The following is an 11,846-nucleotide window of genomic DNA, read 5'->3' on the forward strand; positions in this document are numbered from 1 at the left end:
TTTACAGCACTAGATGGTGATTTTTACTTTTAACATCAATAACAGCCTGTGTCGACCCTACCACTCTTCGGATTCCGAAAACCTAATCTATAAGGTTGGACGTCTTGATGTCATGTGAGTATCACGTTTATTTATGGGTAATTTTGTGACCAAATATCGCATGGGTTATGGCTTTCAAGGTTTCTGTGTAATAAACAAAAATAAAATGGTAAAATTCTATTTAATTGACTTCTTGCTATCTCAGAAAGGGTTTAGGTTAGGAAAAATGAAACTTTCAGGGATGAATCTACAGACTAAAGTATGTCCCAGGAAGGTATTCTGAAGCAACTACCTCCACTCCTTCTCCCTCTAGAGGGCCCTGACCTTTGATGACCTTTAAAAATATGTGTGTTATAAAATTGAAACCTTGCAAAATAGATCTTCTGCTTAATTGAAGTACAACAAAATTGTTTTCAGCTTCATAACTTTGCTCAATTTCATTTTATAAGGTTTTAAAGATATCCAAATACATTTCCTAAATTTTGAAAAAAAAAATTGATATGGCTCAAAATTCTACTCAAATAACAGGAATTGCATTTTCAGAACTAAAGGCAGAGAAAAAGCAACTAGTAACTGGAAATTGAGGTTAAATGTTGTTTTGTCAAAATTTCAATAGGTATAGACCTGTCATGTAGGCAAAATTAAGGGTCCTCTAGAGGGAGAAGGAGTGGAGATGGGTACTTTAAAATACCTTCCCGGGACATACTTTAGTCTGTAGATTCAGCCCTGAAAGTTTCATTTTCCTAACCTAAACCCTTTCCAAGATAGCAAAAAGTCAATTAACTAGAATTTTACCAAATAAAATTTCATCGTAAAAAAACGTCTTGCTGTCATGTGAGTATCGCGTTCATTATGGGTAATTTTGTGACCAAATATCGGGCAAATGCCCACCCCAGATTTTCCAGGGGGCCCAAGCTTCCACCACAAAGGGCCCTTTGCCGGCCATAATAATCCATTATGTCCAATATAATCCATTCTGTCCAATTGATTTGAAATTACTGCACGCCTTTTAACCAAAGAGCGTAATTACTTGACGAGTCTTGGGGTAATTACGCTATTTGCTATTCATTATTGTAAACTTTGAAAGTAGGTAAGATACATAATAAAATTCTCGAGTTCTGTCAAATGCCCATTTCCTAGATGATTACGCGACACGAAGTGAGTCGGGGGGGGCCAAGATGGAGTTTATCCCCACCCCAAGATTTGGTCCAAATGGCGCCTCTGGGTACAGGTAAAGATAAATGCACTTTAAGGTCTTCCCGAATTTAGGTTGTGTACCAAAAAGTTGTTAAACTTACGTACATCTGTATATAAACTTGTTTAAAAAAGTAAAACCTTGCGTGACGTTTGACGGTTAAAGTGATACAAGACATATAAAAACTTCTCGGATTCTAAAAAAAAACGAGGTTCGACTAATATCTTCATAATAGAATTCTTTTTTTAAATATACATTACTATTGGGAGCTGCTTTATTGATTATCTCTAGAGCTGTCACATTCGGCGTATTCTAGTGAGGACCGCAATACGTACTTTTTGTCGTACTTCTGCACCCTCTCCCAAAAATAAATTGAAACTTTCTTAAATGGAATTTTAGATACGTATTTCTAATACTTTTTTACTCTTAAAAAGAGCTCTCAAACTTCTGATTTTGAATGAGCCCCCCTTAGAGATTTATACGACCACCCCTTCCATAATTCCTTGTATATTAATAATGGAAAACTAGCGTAACTTATAGCCTTTGCTCAGAGGGGTATGGGGGGAGGAGTTCATCCCCAAAGACACAATTCTCAACTAGCTTTCATGGTGTCAACATCTAAACTAATCGGATTATTTCTCATTTTCACATACCTGGTTGCCTGAGGTATGAATTTAATCCCACTTGCTAGATCTTGCAGTATTTGGTAAAATACCAGTTTTTAATTAAAACTTGTGTGACGGTTTATCAAGGCGTCAGCATCTACGAAACCTGTCTGACTAGTTTTTAGCAAGAAATTAGACAATTCATTTAGCCATCAAGTAGTGAATATAATTTGGATAATTTTTTCTGGATATTTTTTCAGTATTGAACTTCATTAGCAGAGCGCTTAGCGATGGCATTAAAATGGAATCAATTATCAAATCAGCGGTAGGCTACTACGACCATGAGACAATTATACTAGATAAACGAATTCTCCATACAGAACTTAATGAACCTAATAGAGTAGTAATCCGTGCCGAAGATAAGAACAATATTCTCGAAATGTCGAAAACCTTAGTAAACGCCGCGAAGCAAAAAGTGAGCACTCCTAAATTCGTGATATTCAGCCCCTGTGAAGTTCCCGCAATAGGCGATACCGTTAGCGCCACAGTTATTTCTAAAATAAACGAAATGTCTAGGAAGTTGGACGGTGCTCTAGCAACGCTAACCCACCCTCAAATGAGCCTTCCTAAGCCATCTCAACAATCCTTAAATTGTGCACCCCCCTCAAAGCCGTCATACGCTGTTATGGTGAAAAACCCACCAACTGACCTTAAAGGCCCAAACGAACGCAAGGTTTTCTTGGACTCCATATGCCAGAACTCTGTGGAAGACGTTACGGAACTAAAGCGCACCAAAAACGAGTGGAAACTTGTCGTTCGAACTAAGACAGCAGCCACGAAAATAGTTGAAACTATGCCTTATTAAAAGAATCTGCTTATATCGGTGTGGTCAAGCGCGGGCCGGAGGATATCGATCACTCGAAGCTCGAAGAATTAATACCTAAATGTACGAAGGTAACCCAGTGTGGAAAGTCGAGAACATATAAAGTATATTTTCAGACGCGGAGTGATCTTGAAGTTTTCCTTGAAAACTCGGTTAGAATTGGCTACGAATGATTACAAGCCCCATTACAGTCGCCACATCTTTATGTAAACTATTCGAGCTTCTATTCATTAATGAACTGGAAACTGAATGCTACACCCCGCCACGTCAATTCGGATTTAAGCGCCGCACTGGTTGTGCCGATGTCTTGTCGGCTGTAGTGAGTGTGCTACTCGATGCGGATTTTTCTGGAGAGAGCATAGCCTTAGCTAGTCCTGACATCAGCAGTGCATTTGATTCACTCATACACGCTGCAATGTTATTAAAAGCTTCACAACGAAGTCTCAATCCTTGCATAGTTCGATCCCTACGTGATATGTACTCGAGGCTGTCCATTCGCCTAAAGCTGCCTCCCGACAAAAATTTGCCTCCCCGGCCTCATGAGAAATTGATCCCCGTTTTGAAAGGTGCCCGCCAGGGAGCTGTCTCCTCTCCTCATTTGTTCAATAATTATGTTCTTCAAGCACAAGATAAATACCCAACCTCATGCATTCTCTCCTCTATAGACACCTCCTTAGCATGCTACGCCGACGACGTCTTGAACTTAAGTAGAACATTGCAAAAAGCTTCTGACATTTTTGAAACGCTTAGAACTGAATATCTAAAACTTGGCCTCAGTTTTAACACTGACAAAACCGAGATAATTCTCTTCAATTGGCAAAAAACACCACACGTGCCTTCACTGCTTTTTGGTGAAAATCTCGTGAATACTGCTGACCACATAAAATACCTCGGAGTCCCTATTGGCTCGTCTCTAAGGCATTTACGTCTTCTACTGATCAAATACCTCAATCGACGAATCTCCGGCTCGTATGCTTCCATAGTCTCCGCTAAATTCCGTTTTAGCCCCCCCCCTCCTTGACAGCCTATACAACGCTACTGTTTTACCTCATATTCTGTACCTGGCACCATTTTGGAAATTATTCTCGAAGGCTGAACTGTCTAAAATCCGTGCGCTTTTCTTCCGTTTTGCTAAATACCTCCTACGTTTTACTCCCTGGTACAGAAACTCAGTCCTCATTAAAAAGTATCACATAACCGACCCTCATGTTGCAGTTGAAAATTTAATCAAAAGACACAATATTAAAATAGTAGATCACGATCAGTATAATCTCCTTTTACAATAGTTCTGTTTTCGTTTATTCATTTTAGTGCTATTTTGTTTGCCCTTTTATTAGTCGAGTCTCTTTCTAGTTATATATGTTCTTATATATCTTCTTATATTTATATGTTCGTGCTCCGTCTTTTTCATTTCGTATGATTGACGGGTTTTCAAATAAATAAATAAATTACTGGACTTGTCAACTATGGTAAACAAAATGGTTCAAAATTGAGACCAAAATTAGAGTCTCAAAATTTTGATTGGATGTTTTTGGAGAAATTATGGGTGATGGGACTGTTTGCCCTCCAATCACTTTTGATTCTAAAAAAGGGCACTAGAACTTTTGAGTTCAAATCGAATGAGCCCCTTCTGAAGTTTCTGCGACAACTACTTCCATACGAAATACTCTAGTCAGAAAAAAAATACGTAATACATTGTACTCACATCGCTCTTTTCTTAGACCGCTCTATTACGCTGCCTCTGTCACATAAGGCATATTCCCTTGGAGACCCCAATTTGTACTCTTAGCTGTTTTTTTACCCTCTCCCCTGATATTGAAACTAGAAAGTTGAAACTTTCTGAAACGGAATTTAAGATAAGCTTCTCTTCTAAAACAAGTGAAATAAGTTAACCTCTTAAAACTATTGGGACAAAGTGGACCACCCTATTATGATGAATGTGTCAATCGCCAGGAATATTCGCATGTCTGATTACTATAAATATGGATTATTGATCAAATAAGATTTCTTGAATATGATAATTCTCTCCTTGGAAGGGGGTAATTTTCTATGAGGAGGTTTTCCATGGGGAGAATTTTAATTGGACAGGGAAGTTTCTGGAGATGAACTTAAAAGGAAGAATTTTACACGGAAGAATTTGCCAGAACTCCTACAAAAATTTATCCTACTTTCTCTTTGCCGATTCAGTTTTATATCTAGAGATGTTCCGGGAAAATTGTCCAGGGGAAGTTTCTTGAGAGGTTAAAATTGTCTGGGGGATTTTTTGTGGGAGGGAGTGATTTCCCCCCAGGTACTGTGGGGGGAGTCATGAAAATATCCCCAGAATTTTTATATGAAAAGTTGGATCGGCAAAGAGAAAGCAGGACAAATTTCGTATAGGAGTTCTGACAAATTCTCCCCTGTAAGTTCATCCCTGGAAACGTCCCTGCCCATGAAAAATTGTACGCATAAAGAGTCCCATTACAGAAAATTCCCCCTCCCCCAAAATGTGTGTTTACTAACAAATAAATAAATACTTGACGCAAACAAAAGGTAAATACATGTCTTAAAGCCCTTCCTTTACGTTATGTAGGGGGAGGGCATGTCGTCTACAGAGGCAAGACTGTATCCTGGTGGGGGGAAGGGGGGGCTGACCCCCAGCAAATGTTTTTCCGACTCGTAAAAAGTAAAAAACAGTCAAAAATTTTCAAGTATGGTTTTCGATATCGATGTTTACGTTTCGATATCAAAATATGGGTTGATATATTTCATCGTTATGAGTGGTCTTTAGCTGGATAACGACAGAAAAAAAAAATTCTCGAAAAGTTTAATCTTTTCCCTGAAATTTACAAATTCTCTAATGCCCTCTCCCCCTGTGCAGGCATGTTTTCTAGCCTAGTAAATAGCAAACAGATAAAAACAAAAAATGCTTTATTTCCGTTATATAAGAGTTTACAATAATATAAAATATATTTTAACAGTATTACATATTACAATAATTAAAAAAAATGCATAACTCACTGATCCCCACAAAGGCTCTACGGTATTAAAAGAAGGGGGAATACGAATACTAGTCAAAACTAGCAAATAAATAAAAAACAACCAATAAAAAAAAAGATAGAAAGATGAAGAGGAAATAGAAAATTTTGATTCCGGTGCTGTCAAAACAGTTTTATTTTGGTGCATTCAAAGTAAATATGAAGAAAATGAAGTGGCCAGCCCTCGTCGTTCTTTGAATTTTTGGCCCGTCAGGATATTCTCTTTCGCAGCTAAAAATACAAGAAGGCTAAACTACTAGGACGGCTAAATTATTAGCAATTTATCGAGGAGAAGAACGCTAAGTCAGCAAAGAAAAATCTCTAAATATGGGGTACATGAACCTACCGTATGCATTAAAAAAAAATAAATAAATAAACTAGGGCGTTTACATCCCCCCCCCCAGAAAAAAATTGCCCCAGGGTAAAATATATGCACCTTAAAGTAGGTAATTCTAGTTGCAATACATGTTCTTTAAACTATTGGATTTAAAGCCGAAATAGTAGCTTAAAAAATAGACAATATTAATATATTTAACCCCTATGGCTCTTTGCGATTGGCCACGCTATAGGATTGCCTCTGATTTAAGCAGGTGACTAGAACTTTCAGTTCCCCTTCTAAGAGTCAGATCCTTCAGAAAAAGGGGGGTATGGGGGATTTCCATGGGAGTAATTTTTGGGGAGTGCTTAGACCTTGTGGACTAGTCATGCTAGAAACATGACTATTTTTGAAATTTTTTGGACACAAAAACAACATTTCTTTAAATTATTTCAACAAAAATACCAAAATTACAGATTTTTCTATGAAAATGTGTCCTAAAAGTTTCTATTTTCAAACTAGGGGAAAATAATAATCCGTTTTTTTTTCAAAATATACGAAATAATCCTAGTTGACCTATTTTCCAGCGGGAAAACAATCAGTTTTTTCACTGTTGTAGAATTTTTTTAACAAAATTGTGAAAAGTAAACATAGATTTGACTGCATTTATCCGTTTTCACTATTAAAAACACACTAATTGGCAAATGTTGATAAATTCGGTTAAGTTAGGTTAGGGTAGATTAGCTAGATAACTCTAGGTGTTCGATTTTCAAGACTTTGAGAACGGACATTAATGATTAAGAAACTTGAAATACAGTGAAAGAAGTGAAGATAATGGTTCTACCGCTGGAAAATATGTTAATTAGAATTATTTTGCATATTATAAAGTAAGAACTGTTTTCTTAAGATGTCTCCTTATTTAGTGGAATGGTAATACATTTACACCGATGAACGCTACTGAAATAAAAAAGGTTAATTATAGGGACTTGTCCCTTGCGATCTTCTCTAGAAATTCCATTGTTGCTGAAATCACTGTCTTATTCTCATCAGTTTTTGATAAGCTGCCATTCCTTAAAGATATCAGCTCATGAAATCTGTTTTCTAAAATGAATATCACTGCTGCTTCGTGCACACCTCGTATGACAGAAAAATCAAATTGCACAGGAGACGATAAAAACTGATTTGTGTGTCCGATTTCCTAGATAAAAATACCCAAAAATTCCGCACATCAGAGATATCTAAGAGAAGGCTGAGGGCATTATTTTGAAACTTTCTGGGCATATTGAACAATGACTGAGCCTTTAGAGAATCCCAAGAGGATATCAAACTAAATCAAAAGACGCCTTATGAATACTGGTTATTCAAAGGGTATCTAAGGAGTGGATACCGGTCAGAACATTTAATTAAAAGATGATATGTGCATCTCGATTGTCAGAACGACCTACCTGAAATATCCCAGGAACAGCTCATGACATATGGTTGAAACTTTCAGGGAATGTTGAGGAGGGTGTTGGAATAAATTAAAAATTAAGTAATTAGAACTATTAAATTAGAATTGGATATTTTAACTCTTACGCGTAAGACATGAAAAAACGGATAGATATTCATTATATTAAATATTATCTTGGCAGTCAGAAGAGAACAGATATTAATTAAAAATAGTTCTCCGAAAACGAAGTGTTTCAAAGAAAAGTTCAAATCTGCATTATACTTAAGACCAGCAAAAACAAATTCCTATTGTATTTCAAAATTAAAACGACCTTAAATAAAAATAAACGATCATGGCAAATATAAAGGTACTAATATAGACAAATAAATGAATCTCAAAATGAGTAAAAATGAAAGTCAATATTTAAGTCAAACTTCAAACAAAAAAAAGTACTAAAAACAGGAGCTTGACTATCGCCCGTATTTACCCTCCTTAACCATAGAAGTCTATAGAACATAAAAGACTATTGTGTGCTAAACTATAGCGTAACTCCTGGTTCGCACTGCTGCGATTTTGCACAAAATTCTACGTCATGCGACAAAAGACACAAATCGTGCGACAAACGGCGCAAACCATCCGTTTTGCTGCAATATCGGATGCGTTGAATAATTTAAACTCATACGACAAATCGCATGCTTTATTCTGATTAAAAAAAAAAAAAAAAAAAAAAAAAAAAAAAAAAAAAAAAAAAAAAAAAATCAACCTAATTCATGGAGCTGATTGAAAACCTAATTCTAGCTGTTTGTATTCTTCTAGAGTTTGTCACAGCAACGCAAAAGTCTGCGTTTCTTTGTGAACCTCCATTCGATTCTGTTACACGTCTGTTCCACCAGAAAAAAATCGTGTCTGGGTTGAAGCCACAGTGGGATCCATTGGTAAACAGTAGGAACAGACCTCCATAGTTTTAAAATAACTTCTGCGTGTCCTGAGTGTTAACGTCCCTCTTCAATTTGCTTCGAATATTTTTTTTTTATTTAACAGATAGGCAAATTTTGTGTAAAAATGCCATTGCCCATGCTAGTTATAATATCTTGTCATTTGAATTTAGCTTCTCGAGTTTTATTTCCTTTAAGATTTTGGAGCTGGTTTGATGAATTTTGATCTTTCTCATTAAAAACCGGTTGGCGCTTGATTATCTCTGTTGCCAGTCATCAAATACATGTGAGATAAATGACTTGGCATTGATAGATGTTTCAATAATAATGATAAAGTGATAAGAACTAAAAAAAACAAAACAATTTCAACCTCATTGCCACTTTGTTTTTGTCAATCATGTTCAGTAAATCATTTGCACAAAGTTTAATAAAAAATTACACTTCGGAGTGGCAGCGTTCTGCTTTCGTCGCCACTCAAGCGTTACAGAAAGAAACATCCCTCGAGTGGAAAAATGCTAAGTCGTTTGAGGAAATACCCGGTAATCCTGCATATCCTTTAATTGGATCGTCCTACGAAATATTTACAAGTAAGTACGATTTTAAATTCCAAACAATTGAACGGAGCGTGACGGGAATACAAAACCTTTCTTTTTAACAACGGCAAATAAGTCGTTAGCATATTTCAGTGTAAAATGTGATTTCTATATATATATATATATATATATATATATATATATATATATATATATATATATATATATAGTACCGGGGGCACGGCGAGTGGCGAGTCCCAAAGTGGCACTCGGCACGCGACTGGCTTCTATGTGTAGATACTCACTGTTGCTTGTCTTCTAAATCCAGACAATTTGAGCCTTTTCTTGATGTCATGACGTCCAAATGGACCTTAAATTAGAAGTAGTGCCTTTGTAAAATTACATTTTTTAATTAGACCTTTAACTTTTGCCTCAGCTTGTCCTTTGTCGTTATGAAAGACATATTGCCCAACCATTGTTTCATTTAATTGTTCAGGTGCTAGAACAAAACTTCTTTTGTCTTGGATTGTCTTTTGTCATTATGAAAAACATATCACCGAACGATTATTTCATTTAATTGTTCAGGTGGTGGGACAAAAAGTTCTTATTTTGCCTCAGCTTGGTTTTTGTCATTATTAAAGATGTATCGCCGAACCTTTTAATTGTTCCGAACCTTTTAGTTGTTCTTGTTCCTTTTAATTGTTCAGTGGTGGGACAGAAACTTCTTTTTCTTCCAACGATTTATCAAGTACAGGATTTTGACCTTCAAAGGTATGATAGGTATTGATGAACTTAACCATATCAAAATAAATAAGCCTAATAATCATCGCTATCATTTTCAATTTGTTTAGTTCATTTTACTTCGGCTTGTCTCTCGTCATTATGAAATACTTGTCGCAAAATATTTGTTGTTTTTTTTAACAAAGGTATGGCCGGCATTGATGACCTTATCCATTTCAAAATCGTAAGCCCAATCATCATCGCTATCATTTTCAATTCTGACACGTTTTGATTCTCGCTGTCCAGGTTGATTTTCATTGACTCGCTCACATGTTTGGTTTCATGTGTCTTCAAACCGCATATGTCTTTGCTCTTCATTTTCATTTTTGACTTACTCACATGCTCAGTGTCGCATGTCTTCTAACCGCGTGTATCTGCTCGTTATTTTCATTTTTGATACGCCACCGCATTTGTTCTAACCGCGTGCGTCTTTGCTCTTCATTTTAATTTTTTGACTTGCTCACTTGCTGGCTAGTTCAACACTCCCTGAAAACTTCACTGCAACAGTCTTAGCCTTTTTGGATCAGACCTTAGCCTTAATTTGACCCTTTTGAGTCAAATAGTCTTAGCCAGGATCAAACATACAACCATTTCCTAATAACAGAGATCTCATATTTAAAACGGGTTAATTCTAAAACTGACAGCCTTTGTCCCACAGGCTGTGGGAGTCATGTTACCCCCATAGACATAGTTATTGGATACTTAAACTGTACTGAACAAAATGGCTATCTCAAAATTTTTCTCACATATCTTTGGGAGGATAGTAGACAAAGAGGCGTGGGAGAAGGGCGTGTTGCCCTCCTATGACTTACGGATCTTAAAAGGAGAAGAGTCTTGGTAAAAACAATTACATGGCGTCAACTGTGATCTTTACTTAGGCAGTGCTACTTATGATTTATGATTCTGTAAGTGTCCATCCAGCCAATTCAATCTGATTTAATTTTCAATGTTCATGCAGCTTTCATGCCAGTTGTGAAAAAAAGGTAAAGTCTTTTTTTATTTCTTAGAGGAATTTGATGTTGGTAGAATGCACTGGACTCAAAAAAAGTATGCTGAAAAATTTGGCCCCATCTGCCGCTTTGTTATTCCTGGTTTGCCAACAATGGTACAAGTTTCAGATCCGACTGAAATTGAGAAAATATATCGCGCCGATGGAAAATTTCCAGAAAGGCCAATTATAGAAACTCTCAAAAAGTATAGAGAAGACAAAATGGATGGAGTTGAAAATTTTGGACTTCTACTAACGTGAGTATTTTTGTCTTAGAATTTCCTTGCCAGTATATCTTGAACTTTCCGAATATCCGAAATTCTTCCGAAATGAACTTTCCGAAATTCTTTCCGGTATCCGAAGAAGCAGCCAAGGTGTGTGATATAAATTTAGCAGTCACTAGTTTTTAAAGATTCTGAAGTTGTGATTGAAGATTTAATTAGCTTTTAGAATGCAATTCATTTTCTAGCTTAGAATTATCAAAAAATCAGTCAACGTATGAGCACTGTTTTAAAATTGCACTAAAAAAATAAATAAACTATTGTTCCCATGTTTAAGCAAGACGTTAATGCTAGTAATAAATGCCATATCAACATTTTTAACTGGATCCAAAACGGTAAAACCGGAAATTTTTTAACACAAGATAAATATCAAAAGAAATTAAAAACAAGTTTTTTTAAATGAAAGCAGGAATCAGCGCTAAAACTTAAAACGAACAGAAAGCATTCCATATATGATGCCAGGAAGAGGAATGTAATGAATATAATGAATAGGAGGACCTTAATGAATATAAGCATTCCTTATATGACGTTCAGGAGAGATCCTTATGAGCCCTTTCCTGAATCCCTGCTCTTTACGCCAAGTTTTTGTGTGTTTTTTCTAGTTTAGAAACGCTACAGATGAGACTATCTCTCCTCTTGAGTTAATTCCATTTATGTTTAATCTTAAGTCCAGACAAATAGGATTTCTATGAGCTTTTCTTAGAGAGCTAAGGAACTTTCAACTTGGAATAAGGTTTGATTAGAGGAAAACGCTCCAAAAAAGCAAAGGTTTACTAAAAACATTACTAGCGCATCTTAACGCTTTACCGAGGCCTATCAATATACCAAAGCATCATCTTTCAAGA

The 11,846-nt window shown here is 36.2% G+C and overlaps 1 protein-coding gene across 1 annotated transcript in view; it reads left to right on the top strand.

Moving 5' to 3' along the window:
* Positions 1 to 10,828, top strand: part of LOC136034446 (leucine-zipper-like transcriptional regulator 1) — a 187,701-nt gene extending 176,873 nt beyond the window's left edge. Inside the window, exons 15-16 of the mRNA XM_065715626.1 lie at positions 8 to 114; positions 10,740 to 10,828. The gene's annotated coding sequence lies outside the window, so the exon portion shown is untranslated. The remainder of the gene's footprint in view (positions 1 to 7; positions 115 to 10,739) is intronic.
* Positions 10,829 to 11,846: the final 1,018 nt, after the last annotated feature.

Source organism: Artemia franciscana, chromosome 13 (assembly GCF_032884065.1).
Source record: "Artemia franciscana chromosome 13, ASM3288406v1, whole genome shotgun sequence".
Lineage (NCBI taxonomy): Eukaryota > Metazoa > Arthropoda > Branchiopoda > Anostraca > Artemiidae > Artemia > Artemia franciscana.